The following is a 12,274-nucleotide window of genomic DNA, read 5'->3' as shown; positions in this document are numbered from 1 at the left end:
AGGTTGGAGTGCTAAATTGTACTCCAGTGTGCTACACATACAGTCAGAGCAACAATCGCACTGTAGTGTAGTTGATTTAATGTCTTCTGACCTTTAACCCCCATGAATGCGGTCACTGCATTGTGTGTGGCTCTGTCCACTGTCCAGCAACAGCACCTGGCCACAGTGAACGCTAAGCACTTGTTGAATTGAGTGTGCCATCAGATGTTTCCTAACTTAGAATTATGACTTTGAACTTGAGCTCTCAGGAAAAATATATTTTATATAAATTATATATATATAAAGAGTAATAGCAAGGAAGCTGGGAAGGATAAACATGAGTGTTAGGAGGAAACTAGGAACCCAGAAGTAGCAGAATCTCCAAATATAGCTGTTCACAGAAGTGTGGTCATCTAGGATCTACATAGCAGCTACAATATGACTGGTTCTCACAGCATTGACCCTGCTTTCATCTGATTTTAGGTGTTTGTTTTTGAGCTTCTATTGAGAATAATTCATATAGAGATGCCTGGATGAGAACCACACACATATATAGCTTTTTTGAGCCTTGCCTACGTAGCTGGCCCTCAGACCTCTGTCTGAACAGGGTTTTTACATTGTACAGCAGCCCAGACATCCAGGAAATAGGTGATAGAAACAGCAAACACAAACATGGGATCGAAGAGACCCATTTGGTTTATCAGCTAAACTGGATTTCGTAATGACTATTAAACCCAGTCCCAATCAAGAGATCTACTCTCCAGCCCAGGTGATGAGCTGCTAACACATGCTCTGCTATTGTGAAAATAAACACAAAAGCCTGCACTGTGTCCCCCTGATACCACCCCAGCATTCTCTGAGCCACACTAGCTTCCCACACCCATATATATGTAATTACATGGTATACCACACGCGCACACACGTGTTCACACACACACACACGCGCACACACACACCACATATCAGAAAAAGCTCAAGCTGGTTGTTAAGAAGTTTGTTTTGACCTTGTAGGAGTCCAGTAGACTATCAACCAAAGAGGGTGAGGGAAGCTGGTAATAGATTTAGCTCCAACTACATTGAAAGACAAACCACATGTTCTGCATATACTGTCTCTAGCTCCACGCTTCTAATCTTGCCAAGCCCAATTTGTAGTGGACTAAACTAAGTTTGAATCTCAGTACTGTCACTAATGAGCTGTATGGCCTTGGGGGAAGGAAAGCTGGAAATAGAAAGCAGCTTGCTTTGAGGTGAAAATGTAACATGTGTAGAGTTGACACATACCTTCTGCAGACATAAGCTTCTGTATAATCATGTTTGTTATGTTTACTTAGGTCTATGTTTAATGTCAGATGCTTAGAACCTTATAACTCCCCCTGCTATACAAACCCACAAAACTCATTTGCTTTTTATTTTTTGGTCAGTCATGGGGCTTGAACTCTGGCCCTGGGTGCTGATACTGAGCTCTTCAGCTCAAGGCAAGCGTTCTATCACTTGAGCCACAGCGCCACTTCCGGTTTTCTGATGGTTAATTGGAGATAAGAGTCTCTTGGAATTTCCTGCGCAAGCTGGTTTTGAACCACAATCCTCAGATCTCAGCCTCCTGAGTAGCTAAGATTAGAGGTGTGAGCCCAGCCCCTATTGCTTTTTTAACCCAACCATCTCCAGGAACCAAAGGGAGGCCAAGAAATGCAACATTTTGGCCAGAATTAGATCACTGTTCTCCTAAGGCAAGGGGAAACTGGGTTGAGAGATGCAACTAGAAATCTCTGTCACAGGGATTTAAGAGAACTTCAACATCAGCCATTTTGTGATATTTCTGTCACTGTAATTTTTCAGGAGTAAAACATAGGAGTGTCAAAAATTGCATTCCTGGTGGTGAGCATATGAATAGCACAGAAGTGGCATAAAGAAGTGGTAATACTTGTTTTGGATAACTATAGGAATGGTGAATGAATAGCAATTTAAGAACGATATTAGTGTGTGGAGGAGCCTGAGGTATATGACCCTATCTGCTGATAATTTTATCTCCGAAAGACCACAGCATAAACTTCATCCTGCCCATAGCCTCCTGCCAACTCTTCCCTAGAACTCAGTTTCAGTTCTTCTTAGAGGACTTAAAAATGAGCCAGTTAAGCAAGGTTGGAGTGCTAAATTGACTCCAGTGTGCCACACATACAGTCAGAGAAACAAAGGCACTGTAGTGTAGTTGATTTAACATCTTCTGACCTTTAACCCCCATGAATGCGGTCACTGCATTGTGTGTGGCTCTGTCCACTGACTAGCAACAGTACCTGGCCACAGTGAATGCTAAGCACTTGTTGAATTGAGTGTGCCATCAGATGTTTCCTAGCTTAGAATTATGACTTTGAACTTGAGCTCTCAGGATACAATATATTTTTATTATTGTTTTAATACAAACCTGGTCTCTCTAAAGGGGTTAGACTATACTGAACTATTTGTTTCCCACTTAAAGAGTGAATAGATAAATAAATATGTGTATCCATTCACAAGGGCTAAAATACACATACAAAGAAGTGCAGAGAACCAGTGTCTATCATTTCATTTTGGAATTATCCCCATTACTCAGAAGATGGCTGTCAAAAAAAGTGAATGGTTTCCTCAAGCAGTTCTCTAAGCTTGTAAGCAACAAGGGTGAAATCTAAATCCAAGAACAGTTGGCCTTATGTGCCATATCCTTGACTCTTAGAGGTTATTTTTTGTCTGAGCTTTTAAGATCCCAAAACATGGATAATTCCAAATGTGCTTTTTCACAAAAGCATATTATAAATTTAAATTTTTTTGAATAATAACCTGACATTTGTTCAACTTCTCTCAGCCTCTGCCTTGGGAAACTATCCAGCTAGAAAAGAGTTGGAAATTTTCTTGTAGAGACTGGGAGAATCTCTTTTGTTATACAAAGATGCAATCAAACTGTGTATGCTTTCTCTGAAGCGATATGGTTATAAAGGGTTAAAAAACCATGAGGCTCACCCTTGGCCCCTAAACAATTGCTCCAGCATGCCCTGCGCTTAAGGCATAACTGGTGCAGCAATTACCAGGGTTCAAGGATAGATCCTAACCCTCTCTAGAGCACAGCAGCAGAGATATTTTCTATAAGAACACAATCTCTTTATTCTTGCTCAGTGACCCAAGCAGACAAACCAAACACAATGTCAAATTCATGGCCCTTCACAGTGAACTTTGAGAGCCAAGGTCAACCTAAGCTTGCTCCTGATGAATGCATGGGGATGCTTCAATATACAAGGTCTCTCAAAGTCCTGGTTTCAGGACCTGTCTCTACCATTGCCAGGACTCATGATCCTTCGGCATCATTAACGATCCCAGGATAGCCAAAACATAATGGGCTGCTGGGAAGCTTAGACTGAAGCCATCTGGAATGAGTTTGGAGCCAGGACCCACCTGTGATGCATTAGGCTACAACCCCAGACTGGCTCAGTGGAGAGAAAAGCTGCTGGGGCCTGCTAATCGAAGAACCTGGGGGAGTGTAATTGGAGAAGGGTGATTTTGGAGCACAGAGCTTGCCAGGATCTTTGTGCCTCCTGAGAGTGTGCAGGCCGGCTGTCTGTCGAAAGGTTTAAATTTTCCACATCATAGGAGAAAATGGCTGCACATAGAGATGGTTTGTCTTTGCCCAGACACCTCCAATGATTGAATGGAATTGCCTTCCTCGTGTATCACTGGGTGAAAGACAGTGGAGTCTGGCTTGCTGAACCAGAGATATGAGGGCAAGCAGGCAAGGTAGGGTCTAGTCTTAGTTCTGATACTTCTTGAGTCAATGCCTCTCTCCTCTCTCTCCTCTCTCTCTCTCTCTTCTCTCTTCTCTCTCCTACTGTCTCAACCTTTCCTCTTTACAATGGCCACTCTCTTAGCCAACGCAGCCTTCTATAACTAATCCAGAATCTAGGCGACCTTGACATCAGACATTTACTCTTCACTGTTGTGGAGGCTGGAATGTACAAGACCAGGGACATTTCCTAGTGAGGACTGCCATAGCTTGCAGATGGTAGCTTGTTTGTATCCTCACAATGGAGAGAGTAAGTGAGCCCTGTTCTCTTCCCCTTCTTCTAAGTGTCTTCATCTCATCATAGGGAAGTCACCTTCATGCACTCATCTAATCCAAATCACCTACAAAATAAGGAAAGGTGAGGGAAGGCGGGGCGCTGGGAGAGATAGGTGAGAATGTTGAAAAGGGGTGACATCAATCAAGATGCATCGCACTCATAAACTGCTTTGTGGAATGGTAGCTCCTGTGTGTAACTACTTACAGATAATACAATATAAAACAAGTCCCACTTCAAAATATCAACATGTCGGAAGTTACAGCTTCACATATGAATTTGAGGGAACATTCAATCCAAAATATTTTGGATTGAATAAACAGTCAATCCAAATAGTCACTTTGTAAAAACTCATTTCTTTACATTGATTCTAATTTTATGGATAATCTAAAGGGAGATATTACCTTTGATAGTTTACAATTAAGAAAACAAAAGCCCAGAGAAAAGAAGAATTACCCAAGGTGGCACAGATATATAAAGACTTTGAACCTAAAATATCACTAAAGACACCTGTTTTTTTCCAGTGTAATTCACTAACTTGGCTTAAAAAATAGGTTAGATTATATTATTATATACTCTCAGCCTTGAATATTCTGTGAAAAGCAGGTCTCAGTGCATCAGATTTCCTTTAGAAAAATAAGAACATACTAACTAAAGGGAAATCTATTTTAAAACTTTAGATTATAACAACTAGAAGAGCCCACAACCATCTGATAGGTCAGGAACCAAAAATACAGAAAATAGAATGAAGCTCTATAAGTATACATTATTTGATATGGCATACTTTGAAATTAAACCCAGAGTCCTTGTACTCATTCTTGGCTCTTTCCTCCAGCTCCCTTCTTCCCAGATCTCTGACTAAATTACCTTCTCAGGAGACATTACATATTTTTATTATTGTTTAAATGCAAGACGCTGAGCTTTTCCAGGTTTAGGTTCTAATTTAGTCATTTAAATTTGGAGATTTCTTCATAACTTTAACAGCATTAATGGCTCAGAGCCCCTGGCTCATGCATATAATCTTAACTACTTAGGAGGCTGAAACCTAGAGGATTGCAGTTTGATGTTAACCTGTGAAGAAAAGTCTGCAAGACTTCATCTCCAATTATAAAGTAAAATGCTAGACTCAAGGCCTGGCTCAAGTGATAGAGCACCAGCTGTGAGCAAGAAAGCCAAACAAAAACATGAGCCCCTGAGCACAAGCCTCAGTACCAGCACAAAGAAAGAACATTGTCCAGAAATTGAACTAAATATGTATAATTAATGGAATTTTCTATTCTAAGCATCCAAGTCACCTTTGCAACAGATGAATGATAAGCTTTAATAAGTGCTATTAAAATGAAATAAACCTCAACGATAAAAGAAAGAACAATTTCTACCTGATGTCCCACCAAAGCTCAGTTTGGACAACAATCATTATTGCTTTTTAAAAACTAAATAGAACTGGATCCTGGTGGCTTATGCCTGTAATCCTAGCTACTCAAGAGGCTGAGATCTGAGGATTATGGCAGATCTGAGGACTAAGGCCAGAAAATCCTGAGATTCTTACCTCCAATAAACTACTCCGAAAAAGCTGGAAAATGGTACTATGGCTGAAGTGGTAGAGTGCTAGGCTTAAGAAAAAAGAATCTCTGGGAAAGTGCCCAAGACTAGCATAAAAATAAAACAAAACAAAACCTACATAGGGTGAGAACATTGGTAGAAACATAGGCATAGAACCAGTTGAAAAATTTGGTTTTCAGAAGAGTGCTAGCGTACAAATCAGATCTACCGTTGCTCTCCTTTCTGTCATTAGCTGATGACCTCCTTCCAGCCATAAATAATCACTCCTTAAAATTTCATAGCTAGACAAAAATAAGAAAATAATTTCCCATGTTGAGCCTCGATGTCTTACTGACAATGTGAGGACAATCATATACCTGCCCTTTTGTTTCCTCAACGCTTATAAAGTTCATATGAAACTATGGTTATGAATGTGCTTTACAAATTATAAGAAACTGAGCACCTAGTTCATTTTAAGTTTGGCCACTCAAATCTGAATACCCACTCATTATTCTTTTTCCTACCTGGGTGTTAGTAGAGTTCATACAAAAAAAAGAGTAAAATAGGGATGGGAAGTTGGCTTAGTGGTAGAGTGCTTGCCTTGCATGCATGAGGCCCTGGGTTCGATTCCTCAGCACCACATAAGCAGAAAGAAAAAAAAGCCGGAAGTGGTGCTGTGGCTCAAGTGGTAGAGTGCTAGCCTTGAGCTGAAGAGCTGAGGGACAGTGCCCAGGCCCAGAGTTCAGGCCCCATGACCGGACCCCCACCCAAAAAAGTAAAATACCAAGTTTGAAATAATAATATAGCTGGCAAAGAGTAATTTCTGGCATTATAAAGCTAGTTCTTATACCTAAACTATCATCTAAAGCCCAATGGAGACAATGCTATATTCCCTTGCTAAGATTTATACTTTTATTTCTTTTTCTTATCTCATTACAATGGTTAGAAACTCTAGTATAATATTCATTAGACCTACTAAGTGTGATGTCCTCGCCTAGCTCCTTAACTTACAGTTAGGTGTTCAATAGTTAATCATTAAGTATGATGTTAGTACTAGGATTTTCATTGAGGCTTTAAATAAGTTTGTAGACTTCTGTTCTAAATTTGAAGAAATGAATTTTTTTTACAATTTGACTCTACTGGAAATAAAAGGAATATGAAAATGCAGAGTAAAATTCAAATAAATGACATTCAACTTTATTTTTACTTTTATCAGTAGAAATTTAATGAAAGTAATATTCTCTAAGAAATACCTTTTCTAAGTGTTTAGATTTCCTTTTTTAGGATATTTTATTGGCATCTATTAGTTGCCAGAGGACTTTATTTTGGAATTTACATACATACATACATACATACATACATACATACATACATACATACATACAATACACATCCATCAAACTCACCCACTGGATCACTCTCTCTCATCTTCTATTCCCCCTCTTTAAAACAATTTCAACAGATTTCATTATTCTATTTTCATACATACATATAAAATAATTTTTTTATATTTAATCTCTTTCACATATATACCCATTTTCTCTGGTACCTCTCTAAACACAGCCTGCTTACTTTCCTGTAATTTTTAGTGTCTATTAGCTGCACAAAGGGTTTACAGGATGGTGTTTCAAATCAACATACATTGTAATTTAGCCATATTAACTACCTCTATTATTATGTCTTTCCCTATTTTCTCCATCAGCAATTCTTCAAGAATTTTCAATGAGTTTCTTTATGCCATCTTCATACATAAACATATCATATTTCCGTCCTCCATCTTTCCCTTCCCTTTTCTCTCTCCCATCTCCCCAATCAGTTCTACAGTTACAATCTCTCTCCCCTCCCTCAAGTCTAAAATTCCTGCCGGGCGCCGGTGGCTCACACCTGTAATCCTAGCCACTGCAGAGGCTGAGATCTGAGGACCATGGTTCAAAGCCAGCCTGGGCAGGAACTAACCACCAGAAAACAGAAAGTGGCGCTATAGCTCAAGTGGTAGAGTGCTCGCCTTGAGCTGAAGAGCTGAGGGACAGCGCTCAGGCCCAGAGTTCAAGCCCCACAACTGACAAAAATAAAATAAAATTCCATAAATGAGTGAAAATGGGTGACTGAGCTACTCTCAGAAACGCTTCACTGCTGGCAAAGAGGGAAATACAATTCTGAGATGCCAGAGTTGATGTCTCCCCACCCATCTCAGTGAATGGGCCAGGACACCTAACAATACAGGAAATGACATATATGGCTCTCCTGGACCAACTAGGGGAGTTGTTTAAGCATTCAATACTCAGCTTGCCCATTACTCAGCTTGGCTAACAGAGAAAACTGTAGTCCCTGGGCTTAATCTATTAAAAAGAGTGAAAGTGTACTTGTCTAATTGTAATATGAGACAGAATAAAATAATGCTGACTAGAGGATCCTGTCAAATGCAGTGTAAGCCAAAGGAAGTAGCCATTGATTCTGAATTGGGTGATCAGCTGTTGGGATATTATGCTGAGGCTTATGGGATTTTCACAAGGAAGATGGTGTGTTGAAACAAAGAAAGCTATAATGGGACAGGAAGAGTGACAAAAGCCAGTGTTGGGAAAAGAATTTTCTAGAAACAGGTCTGAGAGCTACACATAAGCAGCAATAATTGGTAAGTGGGGTGGATATTAGATATAGTCTGAGAAGTCATTCCTGCAATGTTCAAAGAGATCTGGAGCTGGGATCGCTGACTCTCATTTGGTGCCATGAGACCGCAGGAAGGATCTAGATGGGAACAAGCTGAGCTGCAGACATCCCATAGGCTGGCACAGGTCAGTGCAGAAGCATTGGGGGGTAAAGATGTTTTAACTCTCAAGGAAATACACAGCTCTACCATTTCTCCCTATTCTTATGACTGCAAAGACAGTGATTGAAGCTATCTACTGAGCTCACCTGGACACTTACTACACAGTGGCCAAATATTCCCCAGTATCTCCATCCAGGACAAAATATATGGGGTAATAAAGAAAGGATCACATTTAAAAAAGATGATCTTTTGTCCTTCTCCCTTCTACCAGAGTATTAGATAAATGAATGTGTAATATGCAAAAAGCATAGTTCTCAGAACATAGGTGTTTTTTGCTGTTTCAACAAAACAGATACAGCATGCTGGGTGCTAGTGGTTCATGCCTATAATCCTAGCTACTCAGGAGTCAGGGATCTGAGAATATAGGTTCAAAGCCAGCCCTGGCAGGAAAGTCTGTGAGACTCTTATCTCCAATTAACTATGAAAAAACCATAAGTGGAGCTGTGGCTCAGAGGAATAGAGCACTAGCCTTGAGCAAAAGAACTCAGGGACAAGCCAGGTGCTGGAGGCTCACGACTGTAATACTATCTACTCAGGAGGTGATCTGAGGATCATGTTCAAAGCCAGCCGGGGCAGGTAAGGCCATGAGACTCTTATCTCCAATAAACCACTCAGAAAACCGGAAGAGGCGCAGTGGCTCAAGTGGTAGAGCGCTAGCCTTGAGCTGAAGAGCTGAGGGACAGTGTTCAGGCCCAGAGTTCAAGCCCCATGACTGACAAAAAAAAAAAAAAAACTCAGTGACAGTGCTCAGGCCCTGAGTTCAAGCCCCATGACTGATTAAAAACAAACAAACAAACAAAAAACAAATACAGCTTGTGATTAGAAAACTTTATAGACACTAAAGACTTTGGTATTTCCACATCACCTATAACATTGTGTTAGTCAAGCATTGACTTAGGCTGCTATGACAAAATACCATAGATTAGAGTTGCTTATAAATAATTGAAATTTATTTGTCAAAGTTCTTCAGGCTGGGAAGTGCCAAGATCAACGTATCAAGAGATTTGTGATGAGTGAGGGTTCACCTCCAGGTACCTGGATGGCTATTTTCTTTGATGTGTCTTCCCATGACCATTGACTAACAGTCCCTGGGGCCTCTTTTTGCACAAGGGCTCTGTCTGATGACCCTCACTCACAACAAAAAACCCTGACCTATCTCATAATACCCTCATATTGAGTGGTCAGATTCCAACACATGAATTTTAGGAGGGACCAAGCATTCAGTCTATGGTAAGCATCAAATTCAAAGATAATAATGATTAGCACTATTCAATTTATAAAAGGACCACTTTGGTGACAATACAAATAACTGTAAAGGAGGCATTTTACAGTAAGTACCTGGTCAGGAGGGCAACTGAAAGGTTACTGGCATACTTCAGCAGTATTAATCTCCATCAATGTCATGGAAAGGGTTGATCTAAGATGATGATGACTTCTAATTGGAATGTATTGGTGGGTAGTAGAAACAACATAAATTGAGTTTTTTAGAAGGAAAAGTGATATGGGGTCTGTGGTGTATGAAATTGATTAAATTTTGTTTACAACAAACAGTTTAGGCCTGGTGAACGGACATCCAATTGGAACTATCCCTAGATACTTGATGTATAGATGTAATGCTCCAAAGAGTGATCATAATAGCTTGGTTAGAGCCATGTCAGAAGGAGAAACACACCTGATTCCTAAAATTGCCAGAAAACTGGCAGGCACCCCAGAGGAAAATTTGGTGGGAAGATGTACATTCTCTTCAGATGCACAGAAACAAAATAATAAATTGTGGAAATGCCAATAAAATCAGTTCCATGCCTTGTTCTTATAAACTTTTATTTTATTAGTTAGCTGCCCCTAACTTTGCAAAGCCCTGTGTTAGTGAATGTCTGTTCTTTCTCTTAATAAAGGCAATTATATTTTAATGCATTAGGTTGGAATACTGCCAAGAAGTTGCAGGCAACAATATGCAACTGTAAGTGAGAATACCCAGCACCCACTTGGCTGAATACAGCTCTTCCATGGACCACCCAATCACACAGCAGAGACCTTTGTGTCTCAAATGTTCTGTCCTACTCATTGTCCTAGAAACCTAGGGAGGGGACCCACAATGCCTGCTGGAAAGCTGAGCACTATTTAGGAAGGTGAGTAAGAACAAGAAATATATCACTTAGCAATTAAAATACATATATGGGATCTGGAAACTCCAGGCTCTATTTTCTTCTTGGCCAGACTGAACAGTCTTAAGTCTCTTGAGAAGGCAACTCCCCTAGCCCAGGGCTCCTTCTATATACTCTTGCCACTGTAGGAGCAGCCCCTGGCAGGGGCTTGTCTTTGCTGAGCCAACATTTAAAGAATGAATTTGAGTAATATCAGGGCATGGTAGGTTAAGGTACTTGATATAGTAGTTAAAGTTCTTTTTGGTTACAAATAAATAGAAACCAGTTAGTGCTGGCTTAGGTTTAAAGACACCTTTTTGGACAGATATTGGGGTATCAAATGGAATCCAAGAAAAATTAATAAAAGCAACAGAATGAGAAAAGAATAAGGATTTCTTTAGGGCAGCAAAAGTTTATAGATTATTTTCCTTAAAGTTTTTTTTAATGGATTTAAATTTGACTCCCCAATTTCTAGGCTTGAATCAACTTTTCAAAGTTGAGAATTTGGCCCATTTTGACCTGCTCTGACAAGGGGCTTCTGAAGTCTAATATCAATGTAGCCTCCATGGCTCTAACATCTGGGTCAGGAGGCCCTTCCTCTGCAAAGTGGCTAGGAAACTATGCCAATGAATGGCTGCCACACCTAGGTAGTGGCACCAGCTGAAGTATTTACCATCAAGTGTATAAGCCACATGACACCAGGTTATCCTGTGACGATGTGTCAGTGACAACAAAACTAACTTTCCCTTATCTTTCATGCTGTCTCCACATAGCCTATGGCCCTATTCCAACTTATAGGACAGTTGCACCTATCTTTCATCTGCTAAGATAAGATCCAGGCTGAGATGAATGAAAAAGGGTTGAACCACAAAATGATTCTTAAAGTTTCTGCGTAGGTAGGACTGTCAGCCTCATTTTCCATTTTCCATTGGCTAACCCAAATCAAATGATCAAACAAACACCTATGTTGCTAGGAATTCTGCTCTTCCTCTAGAAACACTCTAAGTCAGATGTATTACTCTGTTTTCTAAGAAGAAGAGTCGATAACAGATAAACGTGATACTTATGCTTGAAAGTAATGCTTGAGATCTTCAGATTGAGGGATTCAAGTCAGCTTAGCTTCTAGTGCCATTTAGACCTGGTACACAGGTCTAACCCTAATCAGTAAAATAAGCACAAGTTGGCCTTGTTATTAGCTCTTAATCCTGGCACCCCTACCATGGAATATAATTGCTCTAAGTTACTGGCCAGGAAAACCACCTTGCCTATTGTCTCTACCACTTGTTTGCTGACCCTCTCACATGGAATATGTCTAGCTGCTAATGAAAGGAAATGTCAGTTAGGTCATATGAGTTGACAGTGTTATGCAATGCTCTGTATCTTTTTGTTTTCTTTTTCTGCCCATATTAAGGCTTAAACTCAGAGCCTTGCACACATTTGGCTTGTTTTCTCACTGCTGGTGTCATGAGAAACTTGAACCATGTCTCCAGTCCAACTTATTGCTAGTTATTTTGAAAAGTATTATGGATTTCTCTGCATAAGCTGGCTCTGAACCATCATCCTATAGGTGTCAACCTTCTGAGTGGCTAGGATTTATAGGTGTGAGCCACTGGCACCTGCTATCTGCTTTATCTTTACTGAATTCTCTGTCTAGCTGTTATATTCCTAATTGACAAGATTACTAAAATTTCTAAGATAGCTAA

The sequence above is a fragment of the Dipodomys merriami genome, unplaced genomic scaffold, assembly GCF_024711535.1.
Source record: "Dipodomys merriami isolate MVZ:Mamm:240054 unplaced genomic scaffold, mDipMer1.0.p SCAF_34, whole genome shotgun sequence".
Classification (NCBI taxonomy): Eukaryota; Metazoa; Chordata; class Mammalia; order Rodentia; family Heteromyidae; genus Dipodomys; species Dipodomys merriami.
The sequence above is the reverse complement of the archived record's forward strand: the minus strand, read 5'-3'. Positions refer to the sequence as shown.